The sequence below is a fragment of the Salmo salar genome, chromosome ssa12, assembly GCF_905237065.1.
Source record: "Salmo salar chromosome ssa12, Ssal_v3.1, whole genome shotgun sequence".
Classification (NCBI taxonomy): Eukaryota; Metazoa; Chordata; class Actinopteri; order Salmoniformes; family Salmonidae; genus Salmo; species Salmo salar.
Genome location: NC_059453.1, coordinates 58833181 through 58846090, shown reverse-complemented (window position 1 = coordinate 58846090; position 12910 = coordinate 58833181).

Below are 12910 nucleotides of genomic sequence, written 5' to 3'. Positions count from 1 at the left end.
ATTTTCCCTATAGGGTGGGTGTTGGTAAGAGTTGGGAGGGGGTGGAAAGTTGGTGGGTGGGGAGTGTGCAGGGAGGGTGGGGCTATAGGAGCAAGGATGTATTGAAGGGGCAGTGGCGAACGCTAGGCATCAATCTTTCATATGCTTTGAGGCCACTTGAAATCAATTCCACTCCGGCCGCTCCACAGCTAATCATGTGGCATAGGGCGGGCAGTGTGCCAAGCCGGTGGATCTTAATGGAGAAAGAGCCAGTCGTACAGCAAAGGGAAAAGCAACAGTGGAGCAGACACAGCAACCTGGGTCCGTCTGAAACGATGGATGCTGTAAAGTTTCCAAACTGTATAACTAGGTCCAGTACCTGCAAGATCTTATAGTATGATAGTTAAATACATGACAGCCGACAATGAAAGTTACAATCTTCCTCAAGTTAGTTACCTGTAAGAGAGCTTATTTATATGACGCATCAAAAAATACATTCATGTTTGAAGCCAAGTTCAACTTCTCTTCAGTTGACAGTCTATGCTTTATTGTGCATTTTACAGTTTGTATGATACATGTGTGACGCTTGTAACGTGTTTGGATCATCCTACACTTACACACAAAAAAACAACAGCATGAGAATAAAGATGGCCCTGAAAGGGAATGGCAATATACTGTAGGTCCGTATTCACATCTATGGCATAGTGCAAGTATATTATTAGACTATCTGTGAACATTCGTAACAGGTATTATCTCCTTATAACCATCGGCAAACACCGGGTTGATTCACCATACCTCGGTATGCTGAGCCTTTAGTGAGCCAACACTGGCACTGTGCATGGCGCAGTGTTGTGTAAGCGGTGCATATGTACTCCAAGCACGGTCTCATTGTTTATTTTATTGACTTATTTATTCTGTCTATCGACTATGTTGACTGAAGAACAGGCTTTCTTTTTTCCCTTTAAATCACCAGCTCCTAATTATCTTTCACATTTTCTGCTATCCCATGCCAAAGACACACAATGACCAATAATTACCCCTGTAGGCAGCATCTATCAAGTCCCTGCCATTGATTCCATCTACATCTCTATCTCTCTCTTTCTCTCCCTCTGTCATCATCTTTACATCTATTTCTCCCTCCCTCTGTCATCATCTTTACATCTATTTCTCCCTCCCTCACAATCTCTCTCTCTCTCTCTCTCTCTCTCTCTCTCTCTCCCCCTTACTATCTCATTCTCTCTAGCTCTCCATTACTATCACTCTCTCCCTATCACTCTCTCTCCCTATCACTGTCTCTCCCTATAACTGTCTCTCACTCTCTCTCTCCTACTATCTCTCTCTCCCTATCACTCTCTTTCCCTATCACTGTCTCTCCCTATAACTGTCTCTCCCTATAACTGTCTCTCACTCTCTCTCTCCTACTATCTCTCTCTCTATCACTCTCTCTCTCTCACTCCAAATCTCTCTCCCTTTAACTATCTCTCTATCTTTCTCCCTATCACGCTCTCTCCCTCTCTTACTATCTCTCTCTCCCTTAATATCATGCTCTCTCCCTATAACTCTCTCTCTCTCCCCATGACTCGCTCTCTCTCCCTGTGACTCTCTCTCTCTCGCTCTCTCTCTCTCTATCTCTCTCCCTCTCTCTCTCTCTCTCTCTCTCTCTCTCTCTCTCTCTCTCTCTCTCTCCCCATTACTATCACATTCACTCTCTCCCTATCACTCCCCCTCTCTCTCTCCCTATCACTTTCTCCCCCATATCACTCTCTCCCCATCACTCTCTCTCCCTCCCTATCACTCTCTCCCTCCCTATCACTCTCTCTCCCATACTATCACTCTCTCTCTCTCTCCTTTACTATCGCTCTCTCTCCCTATGACTCTCTCCCTATGACTCTCTCTCTCCCTATGACTCTCTCTCTCCCGATGACTCTCTCTCTCCCTATGACTCTCTCTCTCTCTCCCTATGACTCTCTCTCTCCCTATGACTCTCTCTCTCCCTATGACTCTCTCTCTCCCTATGACTCTCTCTCCCTATGACTCTCTCTCTCCCTATGACTCTCTCTCTCCCTATGACTCTCTCTCTCCCGATGACTCTCTCTCCCGATGACTCTCTCTCTCTCTATGACTCTCTCTCTCCCTATGACTCTCTCTCCCTATGACTCTCTCTCTCCATATGACTCTCTTTCTCAATCTCTCTCCCCCTTACTATCACTCTCTCTCCGTTACTATCACTCTCTCCCTATCATTCTCTCTCCCTCACTCTCTCCCTCACTATCACTCTCCCTCCCTCCTTTACTATCACTCTCCCTCCCTTACTATCAATCTCTCTCCCTATCACTCTCTATCTCTCTCTCCCTATCACTCTCTCCCTCCCTTACCATCACTCTCTCTCCCTCTCTTAAAATCACTCTCTCCCTATGACTCGCTCTCTCTCCCTATGACTCTGTCTCTCTATCACTCTCTCCCCCTACCACTCTCTCCCCATATCACCCTCCCTCCCTCCCTACCACTCTCTCTCTCTCCTTTACAATTACTCTGTCTATCTCCTTTGCTATTACTCTCTCTCTCAATATGACTCTCTTTCTCTCTCTCACTCTCCCTCCCTATCACTCTCTTTCTCTCTCTCTCTCTCCCTCCCTATCACTCTCTCTCTATCACTCTCTCTCGCTCCCTTTCACACTCTCTCTCCCTGTGACTCTCTTTCTCTCTCGCTCTCTCCCTCCCTATCACTCTCTCTCTATCACTCTCTCTCTCCCTTTCACACACTCTCTCTCTCTCTCCCTATCACTCTCTCTCTCTCACTCCAAATCAATCTCCTTTAACTATCTCTCTCTCTCCCTCCCTATCCCCCTCTCTCTCTCCCTATCATGCTCTCTCCCTCTCTTACTATCACTCTCTCTCTCCCTTACTATCACGCTCTCTCCCTATAACTCTCTCTCTCTCCCCATGACTCGCTCTCTCTCCCTATGACTCTCTCTCTCGCTCTCTCTACCCCTTACTATCACTCTCTCTCTCTCTCCCCATTACTATCACATTCACTCTCTCCCTATCACTCCCCATCACGTTCTCCCCCATATCACTCTCTCCCCATCACTCTCTCTCCTTCCCTATCACTCTCTCTCCCATACCATCACTCTCTCTCTCCTGTACGATCGCTCTCTCTCCCTATGACTCTCTCTCCCTATGACTCTCTTTCTCAATCTCTCTCCCCCTTACTATCACTCTCTCTCCGTTACTATCACTCTCTCTCCCTATCACTCTCTCTCCCTCCCTCCCTCTCTCCCTCACTATCTCTCTCCCTCCCTCCTTTACTATCACTCTCCCTCCCTTAAAATCACTTTCTCTCCCTATGACTCACTCTCTCTCCCTATGACTCTCTCTCTATCACTCTCGCCCCTACCACTCTCTCCCCATATCACCCTCCCTATCACTCTCTCTCTATCCCTCTCTCTCTCCCTCCCTATCACTCTCTCTCTATCACTCGCTCTCTCTCCCTTTCACACTCACTCTCTCTCCCTACCACAATCTCTCTCTCCCTATCACAATCTCTCTCCCTCCCTATCACACGCTCTCTCTCTCTCCCTTTCACTCTCTCTCTCTCTCTCTACTTATCACACTCCCTCTCACTCCCTATCACACTCTCTCTCCCTCCCTATCACACTCTCTCTCCCTACCACAATCTCTCTCTCTATCCTCTGCTTCCTATCACCTTTTTATTCTTCTCCTTACTCTCTCTCTCCCTATCCCTCTCTATCTATCTCCTTTCTTTTCCCTCATTCTCTCTCCTCCCTATCACACTCTCTCTCCCTACCACAATCTCTCTCTCCCTATCACACTCTCTCTCCCTTCCTATCACACTCTCCCTCCCTATCCCACTCTCTCTCTCTCCCTTTCACACACACACTCTCTCTCTCCCTATCACACACTCTCTCTCTCCCTATCACGCACTCTCTCTCTCCCTATCTCTCTCACTATCACACTCTCTTTCTCTCTCCCTATCACACTCTCTCTCACTCCCTATCACACTCTCTCTCACTCCCTATCACACTCTCTCTCTCCCAATCACACTCTCTCTCTCCCAATCACACTCTCTCTCTCCCTATCACACTCTCTCTCCCTATCACTCTCTCTCTTCAAATCACACTCTCTCTCTCCCTATCACACTCTCTCTCTTCCTATCACACTCTATCACTCTCTCCCTATCACTCTCTCTCTGTCCCTATTACACTCTCTCTCTCCCTCTCACACTCTCTCTCTCCCTATCACACACTCTCTCTCCCTACATCTCTCTCTCTCTCTCCCTATCTCTCTCTCTCTCTCTCTCTGTCACTCACTCCCTCTCCCTATCACATACTCAAATTCAAATTCAAGCTGCTTTATTGGCATGAAAAACATTGTGTCAATATTGCCAAAGCAACAATGTATACAATATACATTGTAATAAAATTATAAACTATAACAAATAATAATATAAAATGGTAGTAAATAATAATACAAAATTAAATACAAAAAGCATAACAATAAAATGGTAACAGTCAATAGTAGAAATTTAATAAATGTAAAAATCTAAATATGGAAAATGAAACTATAACTAACTTATAATAACTAAATAATGGTCATCTACACCATTACATCAGTACTACAACTACCATCATCATTACTACTACTACTACCACCACCATCACTAAACTGCTATCATTACCATTACTACCCATTACTACCACTAGTATTTGGAATGATAAACAACAACAATCATAGTAATAATAAGTAAGTTTCTGCTTAATATGCAGATGTTATTATTCAGTGTCCCTCAGGCTATGGCAGGCAAATACATATTTGGCTACAAGAGGAGCCATTGCTCCTTCGCCTATGAGTATTTTTAGTTTTTCCTCTGGGTTTTAATAAGTTAAAAATAAATGTAGTCATTTCTGTGAATAATGAATCTCTTTGTGAGGAATATTTATCACAGTAAAGGAGAAAGTGCATCTCTGTCTCTACCTCCCCTGTCGTGCAGTGACCACATACACGCTCCTCTTTGGGTAGCCATGTCTTTTTATGTCTGCCGGTTTCTATTGCCAATTGGTGGTCACTCAGCCTGTACTTGGTAAGGATCTGTCTCTGCTTCATATCTCTGACAGAGTAGAGATAATCAGCCAATTCATATTCTTTGTTTAGGGTCAGATAGCAATTTAGTCGGCTTTGGGATTTTGTTTCGTTTTTCCAATGTTGTAAATATGAGTCCTTTGATTGGTTCATGATTTTGTTTATTGGAATTCTTTCTTTTGAAGCAGTGCTGGTGTCAGCTTGGTTGGTTAGGTCCAACACCAGCTGACTGAGAGGGCTCGTTTCTGGGTGCAGCTCTTGGGTTTGAAGTGCTTTTAATTGCAGACTTGAAGTTAGACTTGAATTTCGATGTAGCCAAAATGTTAATGATGTTTTCTGTATTTTCATTACTACTGGAAAGCGGCCCTATTCTGCCCTACATGCATTAGTTGGTGTATTTCTCTGGACTTGAAGAATTTTCCGACAGAATTCTGCATGTAGGGCTTCAATTGGATGTTTGTTCCACATTTTAAAGTCCAGTTTATTGAGTGGCTCCCCAAACCTCACTTCTGTAAAGAGCAATTGGTAGGATTACACTGTGAAATATTTTGTTCCAAATTCTAATTGGGATTTTGATTTTGAATCAATTAATTTTTATTGCATACAATGCTCTGCGGGCTTTTTCTTTGAGTGCATTCATCTTCGAAGATGGCGTAGCAGTCAGACGTCCTTTGTCCTCGTCTTGTCCCGTGTATATATATATTTACTTATTTTCTTCGCATATCTTTTTATATATTTTTTTCTAAAAACTCAGCTTCAAAACACTCTCCTGCAACCCGCCTCACCAATTTTAAATAATAAAAAAAGTATTATTCACCTCAAATCTGAAATCCACAACAGAAGTTAGCCAGAAATTAGCCAGTTCACTGGCTAACGTTAGTATTCAGCTAACCACGGTTGGCGGTCATCAGCTATCCTTTAGCTCGAAAAGCTTTCGCCAGTTTTTGTACAATGCGACTAAGACCAGAGCATACCGGACCTATTTTCTCTCCATATCCCCGGATTTCTACCGCAAGCTCCGAACATTTACACCTGGATTTTGCAGCTAGCTAGCTGCTATCCGAGTGACTATTGGCTAACGTTGGTCCCGGAGCTAACTCCAATTATTCCGGAGCTAGCCAGCTGAAGAGTTCCATCAGCCACTTCTGGGCTACAATCACCTGTCCGGACCCATTTTACTGCCGATGCGGAGCCCCACCGGGCCTTCACGACTGGTCTACCGATGTTATTTGCCCGAGGGATTTATCCAACTGGCTCCTCCGTCGCGACGTAACCTGAATGCCCATCTGCTAACTGCGGCCTGCTAATCGTTAGCTGTTTTGAGCATATTGGCTGCTATCCGAATAGGTCTATCGGACAATTTTCTTGGGCCACTATAACTATAACTATTTTGCCAATTGGATTGGTCCCCTCTACCACACGGAACCCCACTAATCTACCGATAGAAACGCATGAAGTGGCTAAAAACAGACCTCCATCTTCTGCCAGCTTGCTACCCATGGCCCGGTCTAGCTGTCTGAATCGCAGTGACTCCAACCAACCTCACTATTCACTGGACCCTTAAGATCACTCGGCTAAGCATGCCTTTCCTTAATGTCAATATGCCTTGTCCATTGCTGTTCTGGTTAGTGTTTATTGGCTTATTTCACTGAAGAGCCTCCAGCCCTGCTCATTATACCTTATCCAACCTTTCAGTTCCACCACCCACACATGCGATGACATCACCTGGTTTTAATGATGTTTCTAGAGACAATATCTCTCTCATCATCACTCAATGCCTAGGTTTACCTCCACTGTATTCACATCCTACCATACCTTTGTCTGTACATTATACCTTGAAGCTATTTTATCGCCCCCAGAAACCTGCTCCTTTTACTCTCAGTTCCGGACGTCCAAGACAACCAATTGTCATAGCTTTTAGCCGTACCCTTATCCTACTCCTCCTCTGTTCCTCTGGCGATGTAGCGGTGAATCCAGGCCCTACAGTGCCTTGCTCCACTCCTATTCCCCAGGCGCTCTCTTTTGATGACTTTTGTAACCGTAATAGCCTTGGTTTCATGCATGTTAACATTAGAAGCCTCCTCCCTAAGTTTGTTTTATTCACTGCTTTAGCACACTCCGCCAACCCGGATGTCCAAGCCGTGTCTGAATCCTGGCTTAGGAAGACCACCAAAAACTCTAAAATCTCCATCCCTAACTACAACATTTTCAGACAAGATAGAACGGCCAAAGGGGGCGGTGTTGCAATCTACTGCAGAGATAGCCTGCAGAGTAATGTCCTACTAAACAGGTCTGTACCCAAACAATTTGAACTTCTACTTTTAAAAATCCACCTCTCTAAAAACAAGTCTCTCACCGTTGTCGCTTGCTATAGACCACCCTCTGCCCCCAGCTGTGCTCTGGATACTATATGTGAACTGATTGCCCCCCATCTATCTTCAGAGCTCGTGCAGCTAGGTGACCTAAACTGGGACATGCTTAACACCCCAGCCATCCTACAATCTAAGCTTGATGCCCTCAATCTCAGACAAATTATCAATGAACCTACCAGGTACAACCCCAAAGCTGTAAACATGGGCACCCTCATCGATATCATCCTAACCAACTTGCCCTCTAAATACACCTCTGCTGTTTTCAACCAAGATCTCAGCGATCACTGCCTCATTGCCTGCAATATGGGTCAGCGGTCAAACGACCTCCACTCATCACTGTCAAATGCTCCCTGAAACACTTCAGTGAGCAGGCCTTACTAATCGACCTGGCCCGGGTATCCTGGAAGGATATTGAACTCATCCCGTCAGTAGAGGATGCCTGGTTATTTTTTTTTATGCCTTCCTCACCATCTTAAATAAGCATGCGCCATTCAAGAAATTTAGAACCAGGAGCAGATATAGACCTTGGTTGTCTCCAGACCTGACTGCCCTTAACCAACACAAAAACATCCTGTGGCATTTTGCATTAGCATCGAACAGCCCCCGTGATATGCAACTTTTCAGGGAAGTTAGAAACCAATATACACAGGCAGTTAGAAAAGCCAAGGCTACCCTTTTCAATCAGAAATTAGCTTCCTGCAACACAAACTCGAAAAAGTTATGGGACACTGTGAAGTCCATGGAGAATAAGAGCACCTCCTCCCAACTGCCCACTGCATTGAGGATAGGAAACTCTATCACCACCGATAAATCCACTATAATTGAGAATTTCAATAAGCATTAGTCTACGGCTGGCCATGCTTTCCACCTGGCTACCCCTACCCCGGTCAACAGCACTGCATCTCCTACAGCAACTCGCCCAAGCCTTCCCCATTTCTCCATCTCCCAAATCAAGTCAGCTGATGTTCTGAAAGAGCTGCAAAATCTGGACCCCTACAAATCAGCCGGGCTAGACAATCTGGTCCCTTTCTTTCTAAAATGATCTGCCGAAATTGTTGCAACCCCTATTACTAGCCTGTTCAACCTCTCTTTCGTGTCGTCTGAGATTCCCAAAGATTGGAAAGCAGCTGTGGTCATCCCCCTCTTTAAAGGGGGGGACACTCTTGACCCAAACTGCTACAGACCTATATCTATCCTACCCTGCCTTTCTAAGGTCTTTGGAAGCCAAGTTAACAAACGGATTACCGACCATTTCGAATAGCACCGTACCTTTTCCGCTATGCAATCTGGTTTCAGAGCTGGTCATGGGTGCACCTCAGCCACGCTCAAGGTCCTAAATGATATCTTAACCACCATCAATAAGAAACAATACTATGCAGCCGTATTCATTGACCTGGCCAAGGCTTTCGACTCCATCAATCAACACATCCTCATCGGCAGACTCAACAGGCTTGGTTTCTCAAATGATTGCCTTGCCTGGTTCATCAACTACTTCTCTGATAGAGGTCAGTGTGTCAAATCAGAGGGCCTCTGGCAGTCTCTATTGGGGTGCCACAGCGTTCAATTCTTGGGCCGACTCTCTTCTCTGTATACATCAATGATGTTGCTCTTGCTGCTGGTGATTCTCTGATCCACCTCTACGCAGATGACACCATTCTGTATACTTCTGTCCCTTCTTTGGACACTGTGTTAACAACCCTCCAGATGAGTTTCAATGCCATACAACTCTCCTTCCATGGCCTCCAACTGCTCTTAAATACAATTAAAACTAAATGCATGCTCTTCAACCCATCGCTGCCTGCTCCTGCCCGCCCGTCCAGTACTACTCTGGACAGTTCTGACTTAGAATATGTGGACAACTACAAATACCTAGGTGACTGGCTAGACTGTAAACTCTCCTTCCAGACTCACATCAAACATCTCCAATCCAAAGTTAAATCTAGAATTGGCTACCTATTTTGCAACAAAGCATCCTTCACTCATGCTGCCAAACATACCCTCGTAAAACTGACCATCCTACCGATCCTCGACTTCGGCGATGTCATTTACAAAATAGCCTCCAATACCCTACTCAATAAATTGGATGCAGTCTATCACAGTGCCATCTATTTTGTCACCAAAGCCCCATATACTACCCACCACTGCGACCTGTACGCTCTCGTTGGCTAGCCCTTGCTTCATACTCGTCGCCAAACCCACTGGCTCCAGGTCATCTACAAGACCCTGCTAGGTAAAGTCCCCCCTTATCTCAGCTCGCTGGTCACCATAGCAGCACCCACCCGTAGCACACGCTCCAGCACATATATCTCACTGGTCACCCCCAAAGCCAATTCCTCCTTTGTCCTCCTCTCCTTCCAGTTCTCTGCTGCCAATGACTGGAACGAACTACAAAAATCTCTGAAACTGGAAACACTTATCTCCCTCTCTAGCTTTAAGCACCATCTGTCAGAGCAGCTCACAGATTACTGCACCTGTACATAGCCCATCTATAATTAGCCCATACAACTACCTCTTCCCCTACTGTATTTATTTATTTATTTTAGCTCTTTTGCACCCCAGTATTTCTACTTTTCAGATTCATCCACTGCAAATCTACCATTCCTGTGTTTTACTTGCTATATTGTATTTACTTCGCCACCATGTTTATTTATTTTGCTCCTTTGCACCCCAGTATTTCGACTTTGCACATTCATCCACTGCAAATCTACCATTCCAGTGTTTTACTTGCTATATTGTATTTACTTTACCACCATGGCCCATTTATTGCCTTTACCTCCCTTATCTCACCTCATTTGCTCACATTGTATATAGACTTATATTTCTACTGTATTATTGACTATGTTTGTTTTACTCCATGTGTAACTCTGTGTTGTTATATGTGTCGAACTGCTTTGCTTTATTTTGGCCAGGTCACAGTTGTAAATAAGAACTTGTTCTCAACTTGCCTACCTGGTTAAATAAAGGTGAAATAAATGAAATATAAAATAAATTCACTGCCATATTAAAGTTTCCCGATGCAGATATGGTCAGGCCAAGGTAGGTTTAATTTTTAGTGTGTTCAATTATGATGTTTTTCAGGCTGAATTTATATCTATTTTTGGGGGGAAAATCATGATTTTTGTTTTGGGGAAATTTACTGCCAGGGCCCAATTATGGCAATATTGCTCTAGAATATTAATGTTCTGTTGAAGACCTTTGGTTGGTGATAGAAGTACCAAGTCATCAGCTTATAGCAGGTATTTCACCTCTGTGTCAAATAGTGTGAGTCCTGGCACTGGTCCAACATGTCTGCTAATTCATTGATATAAATGTTGAAAAGATTTGGACTCAAACTGCAGCCTTGTCTCACACCTCAACTTTGTGAAAATAATTCTGTTCTTTGGTTTTTGATTTTTATTGCACACTTGTTTTCTGTGTACATACATTTTATTAAGTCATACACCTTACCACCAAGCCCACTTTGGAGAATTGTGTAGAATAGCCCTGCGTGCCAAATAGAATCAAATGCTTTTTTAAAGTCAATAAAGCAAGCAAAGATTTTGCCCTCTTTTTTTGGGTGGATGTATTTATTAATTTGTGTGTGTAAGGTGTATATATGGTCAGTAGTGCAATGGTTAGGGAGAAAGACAATTTGACATTTACTTAATACATTTTCTTCTTGAAGAAAGGTTTGAATTCTTGAATTCAAAATGCTACAGAAAACCTTTCCCAAGTTGCTGTTTAAGCAAATTCCCCTGTAATTATTGGGGTCTGATTTGTCTCCACTTTTGTGGATGGGGAGATGAGCCCCTGGTTCCAGACATCAGGGAAGCAGCCAGAAGTTAAAACCATGTTGAACAGCATTTTGCAACTCGGTCTGCTGTTTTTCAGCATTTCATTTCTGATGTTATTAACTAGACCACAAGCCTTCTTTGATTTTATAGATTTGAGCTTTTCATTTAGTTCTTGTTGGGTTATTGGGTAATCTAATGGATTTTGGTTGTTTTTAATGACTGATTCAAGGATGTTCAATTTTTCTTTAATTTCTAATTGGTTCTGTTGTAAGTCTTTTTGTGGGATGTTTTTGTATAGATTATCAAAATAAGTTTTCCAAATTCCTACATCTTGTATGGCTAATTCTTGTGGTTTTGTCGTGCTTAAATTGTTCCACATGTCCCAGAACTGATTTTGGTCAATTGCGTTTTCAATTTCATCAAGTGCCTTGTTGGTATAATTGAATTTCTTGCGTTTCAGTGTATGTTTATACTGTTTCAGAGTTTCAAAGTATTCATATCGTAGCTCTGGGATGTTTTGCTGCTTATGTTTTTCATTTGACATTTGTCTTAGGTGTTTTCTAATTATTTAACATTCATTATCAAACCATTTTTCAGAAACATTTTGTTTTTGATGTTGCATTTTGTTGGTTTTCTCAAATTTGCTTTTGATGCTGCTTTTTGGAATATGCAATTGATGTTTTGAGTAGCTGAATTGACACCATCTTTATTGTTTTGGTATTGTGAGTTATTGAAAAACTGTATAGAGTTCATCATTTCATTTGAGTTTAATGTTTCAATAAATCTCTCTGCACTGTTTGGAGCACATCTGTACGATTGGTTTATGTTGTAGAGTTTATTGGGATATTTTTTTAATGAATATTGCCGGTTAATTTCTTCAGAAACATGTTGACCTGACTGTGATCTGACAATGGTGTCTGTGGTCAAAAAACTGATCATCATCATATGATGAATCTGAAGGAGGAACATAAGCTGCACATATGTATACATCATTGTCACAATAGATTGTACCTTTAAGTTTTAGCCAAATGTGATTAGTACCTTTTTTCATTTAATTCAGTGCTAAGTCCTGCTTATGCCAAATGATGATTCCACCTGAGTCTCGGCCCCGTTTAACATTTTTATGTTTGATTGATGGTAGTAAACTTTCTCTATAGCCCGACGGACACTGAGTATCTATGTCTCCACGACACCATGTTTCCAGTAGGATTATGATGTCCTGTCCCTTGATATTTTTAATCAATTCTGGATTTGTTGTTTATAACCAAAATGTGAAGAGTATAGGCCCTGGATATTCCAAGAACTGATAGTTAATGATTTCATTTATAATAAGCGATATTCACTGGTTTGAGTAAAGTACATTGAAAAATATATATATATATAACGTATATATATGTACATACATACATATATATATATATATATATATATATATAAACACACTCTCTCCATTTCACACACAATCGCTCTCCCAATCATACTCTCTCTCCCTATCACACTCTCTCCCTCCCTATCACACTCTCTCTCTGCCTATTACACTCTCTCTCTCCCTATCACACTCTCTCTCTCCCTATCACACTCTCTCTCTCCCTATCATTCTCTCCCTCTCTCCCTATCACTCTCTCTCTCCCTATCACTCTCTCTCTCCCTCTCTCTCTATCACATTCTCTCTCCCTATCACTCTCT